Genomic DNA, 18,884 nt, shown 5'->3' with positions numbered 1-18,884 from the left:
AAGCAATTAATCAAAATCAGCATTAGTAATATCCTCAATGGTACTAGGAACATCTTGATGTGAGTTAACCACATAGACGGAGGAAAAAGATTGACGGTTCATGCAATTCAGACCCAATTCTAGCTCACCATCTTCAGCCTCATACTCATAAGTTTCCAAGTTTGAATCATGGAAGTCAATGCAATCTACCTTATCCTCCTCTTCACTTTGTGAATCATAGGAACCATCAACAAGAGCAATAATAACACACCGATTAGAGCACTCAGCCTGCTTATACCCAGAGTATTCCTAGGATGACATTGTATGTCGTTTCGAAGTCTACCACATCAAACAGAATTTTTCTATCCATAAATTGTGATGCTTCCTGAAGGTAACAGGTAGCGATATCTCACCAATGGGAGTGGCTGAAGACCCTAGTACTATACCATGAAAATCTTGAGTAACAAGCTTAATAGCAGATCGGGAGATCTACAGTCCTTTCGTTGCATTATCGAAGAGGATGTTCTGGGAACTCCCTCCATCGATAAGGACTCGGGTAACCCTGCAGTTATTTATCGTAGGCTCGACCACTATTGGGAAGCGGTCTAGCTGTACGATGTTATCAAGGCAATCTTCTTGGTCGAAGGAGATTTTAGTGCCCGACCATTTCACGACCTGACGACCCTTAGGGATGGCATCTAGGACTTCTCGGGCCATCGTCTTATACTACTGTTTGGACTCGTAGGATGTGGAACCACCGAAAATGTGGTTGATCGTCCTCTCATTCTGCTAGAAAGATATCTGGTCCGTATTGTCCTCACTGCCATCCAAGTCAGAGTCTCTTTCTTTGGGTCGCGACTTGAATCTTCTTTCCCTTGGCAACTTTTTCGACCTTTGCTTTGACGAACTTTTTCCAGAGGGGGCACTTATAGATATTGTGGTTGTCGGTTTGGTGAAAGTCGCACTAAGGTTTTTCGTCTTGTTTGCTGGAGCCTGGTGTAAAGCTTTTGGCCTAGGAAGGATCGAAGTGCTGGTCGGGACGAATCTGAGACTGATATGCAAAAAGTTAGTCCGATTTAGATTTCTTGCCCTTACTTCCCTTGGTGTTCTTCTTGCGCTTGCTCTAGACCTTGTCACTACTGAGACTGGGTTGTAGACATTTGTTGCCCTAAGTCTTCTCCTTAACGTAGAGGAGTGCATCCTCAGCCCTAGCAGACTTATCGAAGATCTGTATAAGCTCTTTAACTGTTTTGAGCTCCCTTCTAGCGATGTCTTCAACACAACGCTGACTCTTAGCCCCTTGAGTGAACGCCTAGATGACATTGCAGTCACTAATCTTGGGGATGGTATTCTGGGTATTGCTGAAGCGGTGCATGAACTCACGCAAGATTTTGTTCCAAATCTGCTCACAAATGTGGAGAGCATTTTTCGTGCCAGGGTTAACATACGTACCCTGGAAGTTAGCTCAGAACACATCACGAAGCTGCTCCCACAACTAGATTGTCCCTAGCGATATATTGGTCAACCATGCCCTGGCTGCCCCTTCATCCCCACTAGCCTCCAGGATGGTCATGGTATAGATCTTTAGAAACTCAATAGGATTTGTACTTTCATTGTACTTCTCGATCGTCCTAGGGCAGAACCTTACCGGCTAGCTTACATTTTGTAGATCTAGAGAGAAGGCCAGACATCCATTGATGGTGCCTTGCTTGGTTCTAGCAACCCTGAGAGTCTTTCCCACGGTGATCAGAGATAGGTCATTATTTGATCAATGTTGGGATATTCCCTGATTAAATCGATAAGGGGTAGATGAAGCCTCTTCAAAAAAACCCGGGCGTCTTTGCCAATCATCGGTGACCTGACGCAAATCATTGATTGGATGATGTTTGAACAGTGAGGTCTGACGGTGGTTGTTTGCCCAATTGTCATCTTGGGAAGCCTTATTCCTGGGGTTACACCTCTCTAGGTCTAGTCTGCCTCAATTCGTACTATTTCCAGCTAGTACCAGATGAGAGTTTTTGACCTGGAAGACGATCTCCTTTTTTAAGTTGATCGTCGAGTTCATCCAATCCTTACCTGCTTGGGTATCTAGATATATGGATGGAGGGCGCATGAGGGCCTCTTGTAGAAGGAGGATCCTCTTAGTAGTTGCAAATTTAAAGCGGTCAGCACCAGCTGATGGTCAGGAGACAGTAAGACCAGGGCCTTGATATGGACTGGGTGGTGTGCCCTCTTGAGGCTGACCACTGCCTGCCGCTGGGGCTGGAGGACCCCAACCGTATTCAGGGTCACATCATGATGACCCAGATCATCACCCCCATCTCCGATACCAAAAACTTCTCAGGGCTAATCTTCGCTAGAGGAGGTGTCCGGATCCATCATGGATGCTTCAAAGGATTGATCCAGGTTGGTATCATGATAATCCATGTTGTTTGAAACTACGGAGATTGATCCTAACTTGCTGTGAATTGGACATTCATAGTTGTCTTGGTAGCCAAGTGGTTCGAGCTCGATGCTGTAATTTTTAGCGCATTGATCCATAAATTGACTTACCTTGTCGCTGGAAAGTTCATAGCCAAAATCCACCCAATTGATCACCAATTCATCAGGAAATGACATAAGTTGTCATAGAACCCCTTGTCCAAAAAAACTGGTTTTAGCGAAGCTTTCAGTGATGTCAACGGCTTCTCATGTGTAGATTCTTCAACGCATTTTTTCATGATCCTCACGGACAACGCTAGCTGTCGACGAATGGTGAATCGCCGATCTAACGAACTTGTTGAAGAAATAGGAGATGCTTTAAGTAGAAGAATCACAAGGGAACACAAAAGGGTTTTTAGGCAGGTTCAAGCCTCTCAGAGGATAATAATCCTATGTCATGTTTGTCTTGTATTGATCTGAGCCTACTACAAGGAGGGTGTAGCTAATCTAGATGGATCTAAACCTAGTCAGCTACTTCCTACTTGGCTTCTATTGGCTTCTTTTGGGTTTTTTTGGGTTTCTATCACTCGTCCTCCATAGGGCCCCTTGGCTCCATATATATATATATGGGGGTCTTGTACATCTTCTAGACTCCTCCTTCCTATTCTTGGAGATAAACCTTCCCGGTTAAAGGACGCCTTGGGTATCTACGGGTGGTTTCCTTTCTTCCAAGGTAAACCTTCCCAGAGATAATAAAGATATGCCCTGACAATTACAGGAAACCCTGAGGTACTTGGATATGGTAACTATCTATTATTCATCATCAAGAACTGATTGTACTAGTCATTGTTACTTAAACTGCACCACCATATTAGTCCAACCGACCAAGGAAAAAAAAGGGGGTTTGACCATGTAGGGCTGAGAAAGTCGTTCATGGATTCCAAACCACTACAAGCCCAACAATGATATATTTCAATAGGCCCAAACAAGGCTAGGAATCATGATTTGGGCCACTTCTCCTTGGGCCACATAATAGATAAGTTTATTGCAACTAGGTCTCTAGGAAAACCACATAATGTTATTTTCAAACTACATATACAATATTTCTCTACAATATGCTCATTATGTTTATACTATCTCCAGGATATTGCTCATGGTACATGCTGATGTGGATCATATTGGTTAAAATGACGCTATTTCATGAACAATGTATATATGATGATGCAAATACTCTGCATCTCAGCGTCGGGAGTAGAGAACAAAGCAATTGTTGTTTTTAGGATCAAAGGCAATCTTAGAGGTGTTGTTGGGTCCAAGGGCGTAATGCATAGCAATAGGTACAATTATCCACCGGCTTCGGGTTGGATGAACCTAGTGCTCGCAAACAATGAGCAATCATTTCTAAGGTCCTTGAATGAGCCCTAGGTAGTCATGATGGAAGTATGGCACGATCTTCCAAACGGTGTAACATAGTTCGATTGGTGGAGTTCTGATGATGATGATTCAAAGGCTCTTACCATAATAGATCAAGAACCCTCGCAACCACTACACCACTACTCGGTGGTTATGAACCATGCCAAACGTGGTTGACCTCACCAAGAAGACTTTCCCTCCAAGTGAACCAAGAACACAAGCAAGTGAATAGAAGAGCAATCTGAAATTCTATTGCGAATTTAGATCAAGTTCACAAAGTGGGGTTCCTCAAATTTAACAAGCGACGAAACTAGCAAAATAATCTAAGAAAAGCCTGAATTTTTCAGCTGTCTATGGCTAACTATATATAGAGGATGATGCTGCGCCTCTCTCAGGGGATTCAGCGTGCATAAAAATAATTTTGTAGTGGGGCCAGATCCATTGCAAAGATCGTCTTGTATCCTTTCTAGGTTGTAGTTAAATGGTGATGTGATGTGTGGGGGAACTGTCTCTATAATATTCTAATTAATCACCAGGAGGGTCGTTATTCATAATCACAACCTCGATGATTAACCAGAATATCATCCTGGTAGTCCCAGCACGTGTTTTGTGCCCAAGATTGGAACACATGCCTTTATAACATATAGCATCACAACACAGCTTAAGAAAGAGCAAGTAATTAATATTATATTACAAGTCCTTAAGCACTACCAAGTTATAACAATTTACAGCAAAAGAGAGCTAAGAGGAAACTAAAACCTACTCAACTCCTAACCAAGAAAAGAAACTATACAGCAGAAGCTAAAGCTATAAAAAACGGTAAAAGGAGGATAGAGCCATATGCCCTTAGGCTCCATCACAAAAGCACGCCAACTAAGTAGGATACACTACTCATGCCCGCCATCACCCTTGGCAGGCGTGAAGTAGACAAACACAGCTTCCTCCTCACCTATAAAACCTGTAGAGCATCTGAGTACGAAGGTACTCACAAGATTTAATCCATATAGAGAACATATAAATAGCTCGACTCCAAGGATTATGCATTGAGTTGTTAGTAAGAAAAAGACCTCAAGGTTAAGTACATTAATATGCTTAAGCAACCTATACATATGTGTGAGCACCTAAACTTAACTAACAACAATACCATTATACCCTGTAATGACCAACTGCATGTAAATGTAACTGGAACCATCATGAACATGTATGTAACACAAACCATCTTCCCCATGACTAACATATCCAACCAGAAACCACAACTCGTGACTCTACAATGGTGCGCATGGACAGAAGATGCTCATGACCGACAGAATGGTAGTTCAAACTATTTTTACACCCTACAGAGGGATACTCCTTTACCCACTATTCGGATTGCATGACCACACAAGTCCATACAAGGGGTACTCGTGACAACCTTTCCTAATATGCCCCAACCATTTGGTACATGCATCGCTCAGCGTGGAGGTATCCAGAACTACTCCTGAAGCCAACTAGATACCTTACAAGCTCGCCTGCTCACACCGTCGATGTTCAGGCCCAAATGACCATAGCTATAGAGGTATTCGGCTTACCTTACCAATAGATCAACATGTGGTGAGTACGGTAAGAGCTAAAGCAAAGGGCGGCTAATGGTTGATGCTTAACCAATGCAAGGTGGTCTACGTTATCTAGGCTCCCTCCTTGAACTACACTGGGAACCTCCTCCGGGGCAGATGATACCCCTCACACCGCCCCCATTTCGTCTCATTCTCACATCTCAACCAACAATATCATCAATAGTGTGAAACATTAAGTAAGCCCTAAGCTCGCAAACAATAGCATCACCGTTGCTCGACTTCTATGGAGGACCTATGCATTACTAAGCATGTTGAACAACTCTTAGGCTCGACATCAACAATATTATTGAGGTGATAAGGATGAGGGTAGTCAACAATTCAAGGTAGAGGATATGCAATACAACATAGGCTCTACCCATTTTTGTTCGACACCGACTCGCTACTCATGCAAACATACATAAGCATAATTTATCAAATTTTGACTTTATTCAATTCAACACAAGGGTTCAATATGCTTTGATGCTTGCCTTGCTGCTCTGCCGGCTGCTTGATGCTACCCGCACAGAATTCACAGAAGTGAGATGCCTCAATGTTACCCTCACTCACCTGCACTGTTAGATCGACGCTCTCTAAAAGAACATGGGTGCAATGGATAAATAAATGAACAATGCAAAAAGGATGCATAAAATGCATGCTCAAGTAATAATTGAGCGTCGAGACTAAAAAACATTCATTAAAGACCGCTAAGAAAATAGGGCTTCAAAGCGTGAAAGCCCGGATAAGCCAACTTAAAGTGCACCAAGCCTTTAGTGGTTGGCGGTCAGACCGGCCCTGGGGTCGAGGTCAGAGTGGTGGCAAGCAGAGAGTTTTGGGGGCTACCGGTCGAACTGACATTGATTCGGCGATCGGACCGCCCACTAACGATCAGACCTACCCTAGCTGCAGTCTGACCCCTGTATAGAGCCATCACTTTGGACTTTCTGGTCCAAACTGGCGGTTAGACCGAACCTAGCGGCGGTTGGACCGCTAGGCCTTGCCAGCAGCACCCTTGTGGGGTTGCTGGCGAGAGCTCTGGTGAGACTCTCGACTATGGAGGCTACCTAAATGTTTTATGGGACTAGTGGAGTGTTTCTAAAGTGACTTGGACTACCTTCACTGAGCTAAACTCAAAATGCCCCATGGATTGGACCTAGGCTAGGTTGGGTTTTGGGCCTAAACGACACAGGGGTGTCAAATCGAGCTCAGAAACAATGGAAAAACAATGACTTGGACTACCTTCACTGAGCTAAACTCAAAATGCCCCATGGCAGAGTGCGGTCACCTTCGGCTCTTGCATCCATGCTGCCCTCGGCAGTGGGGGTAGGCCCTAGTAAGAAAGCCTTGGTGGGCTGGGTTCACAGTAGAACCACTTTTTGTGCCACCCCAATCAGGAACTCTTGGTGGCGAAATTGATGTACTCTAATGTTTTCCCTCTCGGAGGCGAAATCCAACACCATCAGTGACCTTGCCTTGGAACCCCTTCAAGATGTAGAAATACCTGAAGAGGTTGAGGGATAGGCGCATGCCCAGAAAGGCCTCGCAAAAATGTGCGAAGATGTTGAGCCTAATGATTTAGTTGGGATTGTGGTGAATTAACTCTAGGCCATAGAAAGAGAACATTTCAAGGAAAAAGCTAGAAGGAGTGTAGCAAAAATCAGGAGAAGAAATCAAGAAAAACCATGGTCTATGTAGTGTTCGTACTTGGGATCGTCTACCCCGCTGCTTATTCACAATCAATTAAGGACCGAGAAGGGATCACCTCATAATGCTCCACCTTGTCCAAGGCTTCCTCCAAGATGTCGAGCCCCTGCCACATCGGGATCATGCTCATCATCCTGTCAGCAGTGGAGCTCTCCACCTTCTCCATCTTCTTTCAACCAATGGCGCTGGAGGTATTGCAGGAGGAGAGTTTTGGGTGATTTTGGAGGCAAACGATGGCGGGACAGGCGCAAAAAGATGATGGGAGGTTGACATTGATGGAAGGGTAAATGCTGAGTGGGAACCCATCTGGTTTTATATGGGGTGGTAGCTTTCAGAAACGGCTCTTCGACAGATGCTGTGGTAAGATTTGAGGCCATGATCTCCTGCATTACCCTAATGTCGCATTTAATGCCTGATGCATGTGGAGGCAGTTGGAGTTGTAACCTAGGGAACCTGGTCAATACACCGCCATGCACGTGCATTTTTCCACTGTAATCATGATCTCCTGTCAGGTAAAATATTCTCACCACTACCTAAAATCTCTGCAATGATGGTCCAACTTTCGAACCTGGCCAGCAACAAGTCCTATTTTACCCGTCCTTTCACAAGAAAGGGATGATATTTTTGGGCAGACCAGGAATCCTACTAAGATGGAATATCTTCTTGAGGACTTGCTTGAGAATTCATAGGTGTCCGGAACTTCGAATAGATGACCGAGGACCCCAAAGAACCTGGTTGGACATATAATCCTAATCGGGGATCCAAGTCTTACTCGATGATGCGGTCTGCCAAAATGCTTATCTTTGCTGATCAAGTGTTTCACCTGTCGAAGCCTCATTTCATGTACTAATGGGGGGCTTGATGATGACTACCAGGTAACTACCTTATCTTGATAATCCAGGGTTTCCTGTTATTATCGGGGCATATCTCTATCTCCAAAAAGGGGATCCCTAGATGAATGGAAATTGCGCATATGCACCCAAGATATGTCGTAAACAGGGAAGTCTCCAAGAATGGGAATGAAGACTCCAGAGGATGTTTGACACCCTCCTATATATACGGAGCCTACGGACCCTATGGAGGATAGATGATTGCGAGTCATTATAAGCCAACACACGCATACGGAAGCTCTGCAAGCCATTCATCGCTAGATCTTCTTTGTAAGCCAACACACGTATACACAAGGAACCCACCCGACTAGGTTAGATCTATCTAGGCTAGCTATGCACCCAATCCTCTTGTAACAGTCTCAGAGATCAATACAAGACAAATAGGATGTAGGGTTATTATCCTAAAGGAGGGCCGAACCTATATAAAAACCCCTATGTGTGTTCCTTTGATTCGTCTACTCGAACCATCACCCATCTTTTCTACAAGTTTGTAAGATCGGTGGTTCACCGATCATCGACAGGTGTGAACCCCATGGCTGTTGTATGGAGGGACCACAAAACCTTTTACAATTCCTCTATTTGCCCTTCAGTAATCCTACTAGCCACTTGGCTACTGCAGTAGAGATTCCTCTATTGGTCCTTTTGACAGCTCTATTGGATTGTGTATTGCCAACTGAATCAATGCATAACTTCATTCCTAACCATTCGCAAAATTTTTTAAACAACACAGAGTCAAACTGCATCCCATTGTCCATTGTTACCTCATGAAGCACCCCAAATTGGTAGTTAATAGGTTGCCAAAAGAAGAGTTGGATATTCTCAACCGTGATTCATGCACGGGGCATGGCTTCAGCCCATTTAGAGAAATAGTCGATCACTACCACTATGTATCGAAGGTCTCCTAGTGCTTGAGGGAAAGGACTAATGATGTTGATTCTCAATCACTCTAATGGCCACACCAAAGGGATGGCTTGCAAAGCGTATTGCCGAATGTATGATTGCGTCCCATCCACTGGCATTTAGGGCATGCTTGAACCAATACTTCCATGTCCAAAGCCATTGTGGACCCATAGAAACCTTATCAAAATACCTTTGTGACGAGGGCCCTCGGGCCTGCGTGAGATCGACACAGTTCGTGATGCATATCCTTGAGCAACACCTTGCCTTTAGCCTTTGACACACATTGTAGTAGAGGTGCGTACACCCCTCCATTGTATAGCCTTTTGTAGTAGAGGTGCGTACACCTTCAGGCCCTGTATGATATCCTCTTCATTACTACTTCATCTTCAGACACTATTTGGTCTTGATGGTATGCCAATAAAGGCATCAACAAATCTTGCTCCATTATCATGGAAACGCTTGCTGAAGGTTCTTTAGATTCTACAGCAGGGGCTTCAAGGACCTCAAAGAACGCTTTGGAGGGTAACCTTTGCTGCAGCCTTTGCTAAGGCATCTGCTTCCTAGTTTCCTCCCTTGATATGGATCTCAATGTGAAGCCCAAGACATATTTTGCATTCTAATCACCGATTCAATGTACTTGGCAAAATTCAAGTTTTTTTGCTTGATAGGATTTCTCCACTTGGCTCACCACCAGCTGCAAATCTGTCTTTACCACTGCATGTTTAGCTCCTAGGGCTTTCACCTTTCGAAGACCCAGTAGCACTACTTCGTATCTGCTATGATATTTGTAGAATCAAATCAAAGTTTGGCTGTACAGCATAACTACCGCACCTGCAACCGAAATTTGCTAGGCTTCATCAGTGTTTATGGTCCATGTCTAGTCAAGTTACAGCTCCTTCAGCTCTCCTGCTCTGGGCATCCAATCGAAGAAGAAATTAGCCAAGGATTGGAATTTTATGGCCGTGTGTGCCATGAAGTTAATGAAGGTGATATGCTCCAGAGGCAATCATAAAGATAATTATATTACACATCTATGTTAATGTACTTTTGAATAATATGTTATTCCAAGAATGACTACCTTATACATTGATTGGCATGTGACTTGTTCATGAAACTCTTTGTTTATATCATGATGTTATTCTTAATCGATCCCTGATCACATATCATTGTGATGATACATAAGACCAGCACATATAGTGATTGATGATCACATTTCATGGATCAAAGGTATAGAGATACCAAGCCAATAATGTAGACATCTATGTTAAAGAATATGATATTGAATAGACCCACCTTGAGATACTATTGGGATTATTATTTATGATGTGTCATCTGCTGTTATCTCAAATGGTGTACCTGCAGGATCCTTAGACCTGAGATCGTTATTGATTCCCAGAATGTGTAGTGGCATACCTGAGATCGTTATTTATGATGTGTCGTTATTGAGGCTACCTAATGCTGTTCCGTAAATAGATAGTCATAAAGGTAGTTTTCAGGCTTGTCATGAAACATGTTGTGGGGTGTGAGTGATCAAGATAGAATTTACCCCTTCTTGATAACGGGAGAGATATCTCTGGGCCCCTCGAGGTAGTTGGATTGAGAAAGTGAATATGATTAAAGAGTTAGTAATGATGCATCCACTACTTGATCGAGTGAATGGTCAAGCTATCACAAGGGTGGCACGTATCTCGCCTTGAGCTTCACTGGTATTGTGAGGTGAAGGGATCGGTGCATATGTATATCAAGATTCAACCGATATGATATTTTGTGTATACTCGAGAGTTAACAGGACCTGCTAGGGATCGCTATTGATTTCAGTTTGGAAAGGGTTTCCGAATCGTAACTGTATGTACATCAACCTAATGGAACAAAACATGTGAATTGGATTCGTATGTGGGTTTTTGATTGCATTGTGAGCCATGAGAAATTAGAGTCCTAAAGGGCTTCCAGCGTGGGAGCCCATTGGCGAACTATTTATAAGGAGAGGCATAGGTAGGGCGTGCGTAGGTTGAGCCACTCTGAAACCCTAGCTACTACCTTCTACAAGATCTCCCAAAACCCTAGCCGCGCATGCGGTGCTGGCACATCAGCGCTCGGCGTTTCTGCCCAGTAAGTGTGGATACCGTAGAGGTGCTACTGCTATTGTGGCGCTGATCTTCTCGGCGAGTTGATCGCGATGTGTTTGGAACTGATCGCCGACCGTGACAAACTGGTAGCCGGCCGTGATGAGCTGGTTGACATACCTGCTTGTCTGATTGTGGAGCACAACAGGACCACTCGGATCTGGTTGAAAAGCATGACATGACCACTCAAAACTGGTCGAGGACGTGACAGACCTAATCGGGAGCTGGTCGAGGAATTGGTCTAGAAGCACAAGCACCTACTAAGAGTTGGTCGGAGAGCATGACCACCTGTGCAAGGCTGGTTGACGATCTGATCGAGAAGCTGCTTGAGGAATTTGATGCGCACGACGTTGGATTGGTCTACTCCAACTCTTCTTCCGCTACACTGCACGTCGAGCGGGAACGATCTATGATCTTCTACTAGCACAGTTTCCTGGGTGAATGCGGTAGAAAATTTTTGTTTTAGGCTAGCATAGCCTGCCTGTTACCCAATAGTGGTATAAGAGCCATATTGCGTAGTTTTCGATCTAGATCGGTCACATATATGTAATATGTGGTAGTAATAGATTGGACATATTATTTTAGTGATCGGTTCATGTGATGGATCGGTCGCTTCACGGTTTGGTGTCATTGGGATCGGATGAGGTGTGAGTCAATGGAACCTGCAGGGGAACCATCCAAACAGTATTCTAGTTAATCACCAGGAGGATCATTATTCACAATCACAACCTCGATGATTAACCAGAATGTCATTCCAGTAGTCCTGGCACGTGTTTATTTCCAAGATCGGAACACATGCCTTTACAACATATACCATCACAACATAGCTTAAAAAAATCAAGTAACTATTACATTACAAATTCTTAAGGATTTACCAAGTTATTACAATTTATAGCAAAAGAGAGCTAGGAGGAGACTAAAACCTACTTAACTCCTAACCTGCAAATAAACTATGCAGTGGAAGACTAAAACTATACAACAAATGCAGGATGGAGCCACATGCCCTTAGGCTCCATCACAAAAGCACGCCAACAGAGTAGGATGCACTACTCATGCTCGCCACCACCCTCGGTAGGCATTAAGTAGCCAAAGACAAACTCCTCCTCACCTGCAAAACCTATAGAGCAGCTGATTACGAAGGTACCCACAAGACTTGATCCATAATGAGCAACTTATAATTAGCCGAACTCTAAGGATCATGCATTTGGATGTTAGCAAGAAAACGACCACATGGTTAAGTAAAATTTACATGCAAAAGAAACTTGACATATACATGTGTGAGCACCTAAACTTAACTAACAACAATACCACTATACCTTGCAAAGACCAACTGTACATAATTGTAACTGGAACCATAACGAACATATATGTAACACAAACCATCTCCATCATAACCAACATAACCAACCACAATCTACAATGGAGCTCTACGATTGTGCGCATGGATAGAAGGTATGCTCATGACCGAGAGAGTGGCATTTCAAAATATTTTTACATCCTGCAGGGGATACTCCTTTACCCACATGACACAAGGACCATTCGGCTTATGCCACCTGCTAAAGTGCACACAAGGGGTACTCGTGACAACCTTTCCCAATAATTTGATACATGCATCGCTTGGCGCGGAGGTATCTAGAACTACCTCCGAAGCAAACTAGATACCTCTTCCAAGTCCGCCCGCTCTCACCATCGATGTTCAGGTCTAAATGGTCACAACTACAATGGTATTCGGCTCGCCTTAGCATTAGATTGGCATGTGGTAAGTACGGTAAGTGCTTAAGCCAACAACAGCCAACGATCGGTGCTTAAGCGATGCAAAGCGGTCTACGATATCCGGGCTCCTTCCCCAAACTACACCGAGAACCTCCTTCAGGGCAGATGATACCCCTAACACTGCTCACATCTCATCTCATGCTCACCACTCATCAACTCATCATCAATATCATTTTGTAAGTAATTATTAAGCCTATGCTCGCGAACGATGAAAAATTTCACCGCTTGACTTCTACCGTAAACCTATGCAATACTAAGCAACTCATATCACATTTTAAGTTAGACATTAACATGATTATGGCCGGGCTACAAGGATATGGATCAACAACAATTGAAGGAAAAGATCATGCATCTACATAGGTTCTACCCACCATATTCCGACAATGACTCAAACTCATGCATACACACATAAGGCATATTTATCAAATTATACCATATGATATCCAAAGTATTGGGATAAGTATGCTTAGATGCTTGCCTTGCTACTCTGGAGTTTGCCTTATGCTACCCGCACAACACTTGCAAAATTCGGGGAGATGGGCGTCGTCTTCAATCACCACCGGGTCACACGTCGGTTCTCTGCTCACTAGAGGACAACACATGCAAGGATAAGTATGATCGAAGTGCAACAATGCATGCCACAATATGCATAAAAACATGTTAGATGTGCAAGACACACGAATTAATGTCACCCTAAGTGATCTAAATGAAGACAAAAAAAAATATCAGGAGGCTGGAGTATCCGGGTTGACTCGGAGTATCCGTGTTCCAGAGCCTTCGGGCCAACCTCCGGGAGAGGGTTCTCTGTTAGCCATTTTTAATTTAACCCAGAACCTCCAGGTTGGTCCAGACTATTCGGGTTGTGCCGGACATTCCGGGTGAGGCTCTGGGCGAGGGTGCTCAGTTAAATCCACCGGTTTAACCCGGAACCTCCGGGCTTACCCGAATTATCACGGTGGGGCAGACATAGACATTCTCAAAACTTTACCGCAGGTGATTCGACTTGCATGATAGATCTATGCTATATAAACATGTATATGCCCTATCCAAAGGATTCTAGACCCAACTTGCACCCTAAACCCTACGATTTTTAAATACAATTCAATGGGCTTTCTCCTGTTGAACCCAGAGTATTCGGGTTTACTCGAAGTATGCAGGGTATCCAGATCAGCCATTTTCGAGGGGATTTTGGGGTCGATTTTATTTGTGAGCCTCTCCAAGCCTAAGGAAACATGCTAGGGATAGTTCAAGGAGTCAGGAAGTCACTCATCAACCTAGCAACATGACTTCATAGCTCAAATTCGCCCAAAACTACATTTTGCTCCGAAAACTCAAGAATATCTAAAGAACTCAAGAACAACTCGATTCCTCCATGAAAATAAAAATGAATTGGATAGATGAGTAGCTCATGAGCTTCTGATCGTGTGGATACCACATGCATACCTTAAATCTTTCTCTTGAGGTCGGATTTTGGGGAGAGGGAGAGAATGCTTGAGAGAAAGCGAGAGGGGGAGCTCCTCCCTTGCTTTGGCTAGCTAGAGAGGGAGAGGGAGGCGTGGGGGAGTGAGGGAAAGAGAGAGGTAGAAGGTGGCTACTGCCCCTCTAGGTGGTTAGGGTAGTGGGCCCACATGTGCGGCCCACATATTAAAGAAAGAGTCCGTTTTAACTACGAATTTCATTATTTTCTCTCCCAAGTTTATTTATGTCATCCAATTGACTTTAGACAAATTGCATTAGTGTTTTGAAATAAAATTACACAAAATTAAACATAATACTTAAGAAGCATGATTATGCTTAATTACGTAATTAAGGATTTGGGACGTGACAAAACATACGACCAAAAAGATTAGCTCGATCTCCCACCTAGCCGCTCGTGCGACTTGCCCCTACCGGTTGCAACCACCATCAGGGCTAACAACATGCGCCACTTAGTGGTCAGGAGAATGGCAGATCGAGGTTGTACGTGTTGTCGTCGTTTCTAGAAAAACCTCACGTGATGATCAATATGATTGATCCAATGAAAATTGAGGCATTATATATGACTCGGAATAGGCTTAATATGACAAATCCGATGAGATTTTCATAGCGATTTCATAGATACGATTTATGAATTTCTAAGAGGTTTTCAGGGTGCTACCCTAAATCCCGCAAGGGGCGGCTCCCACCTCGACCCCCCACCCGCTAACCGGCTAGTGGGACCGTCATGATGTCCGAGCCTAGGGCTTTTAGGGACAACATGTTTTCACCATCCCGTTAGAATTTGATTCTGCACTTAACTTGTTTTTGCAAGAATGATGTGAATAGTATGGTCTTTATGAGTACGTGTTGCATGCGTGTAATTTTCATGTCCTACGTGTCATTGTTAATTGCAGCAAAAGGCTGTCATGTTATTATATAACGACCTATGTGCTGACTTGTGATGCTTCTATTTCTCATGTAATTTATCTAGTGCTATTAGGTGTAATAGAGTAATACATGATCATGGAGACTTGAAGCGTGATGACCCGGAGGATAGGGACCATGGCAATGGAGATCACCATGTGAAGGGGTCATACTTTGTCACAGTGAATGATGAGCCTATAGCTCCTTTGGATACGATCGATATCGCAAATAATCCTCAAATTATACAAGGTCCAATTACAAGAGTAAGTGCACGACAATTAGACCACAAGGTGAATTTATTTCTCGCTGTTCATGTTTCCTTTGATAGATTACTATTAAATTCTTGTAATATTTTATTGCTCAGGAACGTGGGACAAGCACTACAACCTTACCCAAACGTCATCCCTCGAAGGCCAAGTCTACTCAGACACGAGGCTGAGCTCTAGTCTAAGTCATGGTCATGGTCGAGTCTCAAGGCAGCACGTCAATAAAATGGGCATAACTCTCACATACGAAGTTTGTTTTAGTTGTTCTTTGATTTGTTAGAAAGCTTATATCGATCACTTTCCAATCAATCTATGCTCGACCAAATATTCCTTATAGTTTAGTCAGAGTCGAAGGAATAAGGTGCTACATCACCGTTCTAGACCTTGTCGAGTTTTGTAATCATGTCAAGGTCGGAGTCCAGGTTGTGGACGCCTCTTTCCACGGTTGCACAACCCTAGTGTGACCCCCTCATGTCCCCTTATAAATATACGGTAGTCGTCATAGTTTAGTCTTGAGTTTAGCTTAGATTATTCTGTTTTAGACAATTTCACCATTTACCGGTTTGTGGAACCCTAAACTCGAGTACTTCATTCATAATTACCAATATTCAGATTTTATCTACCTGTTCTTGCTTGTGTTCTCGATTCACTTGCAAGAAAAGCCTTCTTCGCGAGGTCAACCACATCTTGGCATGGTTGATAACCACAGAGTATTGGAGTTGTGGTTGTAGCGATTCTCGATCTGTTCTGTTCAGAGCCTTTGGATCATCAACGTCGAAGCTCCACCAATCGACTTATCATATTACCTTTCGGAAGATTAGGCAAACATGCATCAAGTGGTATCAGAGCCTCGATTACCCATTAGGTAATCTCAGTTATCCCCTTTGTTTAATTTTGTTCCATTACCTAGAGTCCAGAAAAATTGCCCCACAAAAATATTTAGATCATAGTTTTTCCGCTGTCCAAACCACTTTGAGCTTTTCGCAATTTTATTTTCAGTTTTCGTGTTGTTGAGTTTGAGTCCATCGTCGGTGTCTTTTTTGCTGGTCGAGTCATCGTGTTCTAGTTTCTAGTGTCGAGTCTTTGCTGTCTTAGTCGTCATGTATCTTGATTTGCTCTTGTCTACTTTAGTAGAGATTGTGTCACAGGCCGTGTTGACCACTAGTCAAGTTCGACCATCAACTCGGGTTCAACTACTAGTCGTGTTCGACCACCTACTCCGCTTTGACCGCTAGTCGGGTTTCACAATCAACTCAGGTTCGACCACTAGTTGTGTTCGATCACCTACTCAAATTTGACAATCTACTCGAGTTCATCCACTAGTCAAGTCGACCATCTACTCAGGTTCGACCACTAGTCACTCCAACCACCCATTCAGGGTCCCGACCAGTTATTCTGACCACCCACTCGGGGTCTGACCGGCCACTCCGACCACCCACTCAGTGTCCCGACCAGTCACTTCGGCCACCTAGTCGGATTCAACCACCCACTCATTTTCGCCTCCATAGCCTAGTCGGAGTCTATCTGTTTCTGGCTGCTCTCGGACATCCTACAAACTCATCATATCAAGCATTGTTCGACAAAGTTTGAGTATCACTCGATAGCCGAAACAGAGGTAGCCAAAGTTTAGAGAGAGAGAGAGAGAGTTTGTGACCCATATACCTCTTTTGACTTAGAAATGTCAGTAGAAGAGTTTTGAGTTTGTGTCACATTCGCAAAAAAAGCAAGAAACAAAGAGTGCCAAAAAAAGCAAAGAGTGCAAAAGGAGAAAAAAGAGAGAGAATTTTAAAAAAGAGAGAACAAGTTTGCATTGCGAATTTTGTTCCATTGTGCTTGTGTCTGATATAGTCTTCGGCTTGCTTAAGCTAGTTCTAAGAACGTGTTCAGGCCAGCAACTGTGATAAGTACTATAGACTTTTATTCAACTTTGCTAATTTGATTTCATTAATTGCTATTCCTTGCTACTAAATATTGCATATCCAAGCTACACATTCTCTCGATCAGAACGGTTTCTCCCCTTTCAACTACCTCACTCGCACCTGATAAGGTATCATAAACCAGCCACTGGTTGTGCCAACTGCGGTGATTGGTAAGAACACTTGAAAGAGCGTGGTAAAACGCTTGAGAGTGTGTGACTCCACCTCGACCACCTAGTAGTTGATAGGGATAATTTATCTTTCGTTGTTTTCTATTTTTGACTAACCATGGCAGGAGAAGCATTGAATGCACAGGAATGTGTTTTGAGGGAAGAACTCACAATGTTGTTGGATGATCATCGACAAACTATTAATGACGACATCGACAAAAAGCTTGCGGGAACCAATAGTGCATTGCAACGATTTAATGAAAGCATTGCAATGCTCAATACACTCTTTGATCGATTGGTTAATCCGCCACCGAACAATGGTCGAGTGGATCCTCATGGTGCAACCTATGAACAAGAGGAGTCCGTCACGGATAATAAAATTTTGAGACAAGAACGTGACGCCTTTGATAAATGACAAAAGAACCGATTGAAGTTCAACCGTCAAGGCATGAGACGTAATAATTTTCAGCAACATAACCCACGTATTAATGATGATCCATTTGCTAAGGTTAAGTTTACTATACCATCTTTTGAGGGTGCTTATGATGCTAAAAGGTATTTAGATTGGGAGATGATGCTAGAACAGAAATTTAATGCTCATTTAGTTCTTGAAGTGCATAGAGTTAGGCAAGCCACTAGTGAATATAGAAATTTTGCAATCATCTGGTGAAATAAAGTATGCGTTGACGGATTAGCGCCTACTGCATGGAATGCTTTAAAGGTTGCTATGCATAAAAGATTTGTTCCACCCTCTTTTAAACGTGATTTGGGTAAGAAATTGCAGCGCTTAAACCAATGTGATAGATCTGTAGAAGAATATTATCAGGAGTTTCAAATTAGTATGTTACGTTGTGATATTATTGAGAATGAAGAGGCTGCAATGGCACGCTTTTATGGAGGGTTAAGGCGTAAAATTCAGGACATAGTTGATTACAAGGAATACGATAGTGTTCCTAGATTGTTCTAACTTGCATGCTTGACAGAAAAAGAATTGTAGGGACGACAACAGAGGCCACGGAGCAATTTTGGAAGCACGACTACTTCCAAATCAACACCAGGACAAGTCAAAATAGTCCCACGTTCAGCTACCCCCTTCTCTAGTATGGCATGTTCAGCAGTACCTTCGACACCGTCAAAAGCTCCCGAGGTAAGCAAATCCGTAAGAGTGCAGGGTCCAGCAAAGAGCTCTTCTTCAGTTGCCTCAACTGGTTGCACGACTGGGATTATTTGCTACCGATGTAAGGGAATGGGCCATTTCATGAAAGATTTCCCAAGTCAGCGTGCGTACATTGTAATACCCGGTATACTTGTTGACTTTGTTTTTCCTTCAAGTCACAGCGAAAGGAAGAAAAAAAAAT

This window comes from Phragmites australis, chromosome 2 (genome assembly GCF_958298935.1).
Source record: "Phragmites australis chromosome 2, lpPhrAust1.1, whole genome shotgun sequence".
NCBI classification, from domain to species: Eukaryota; Viridiplantae; Streptophyta; class Magnoliopsida; order Poales; family Poaceae; genus Phragmites; species Phragmites australis.
Note: the sequence above shows the minus strand (reverse complement) of the source record.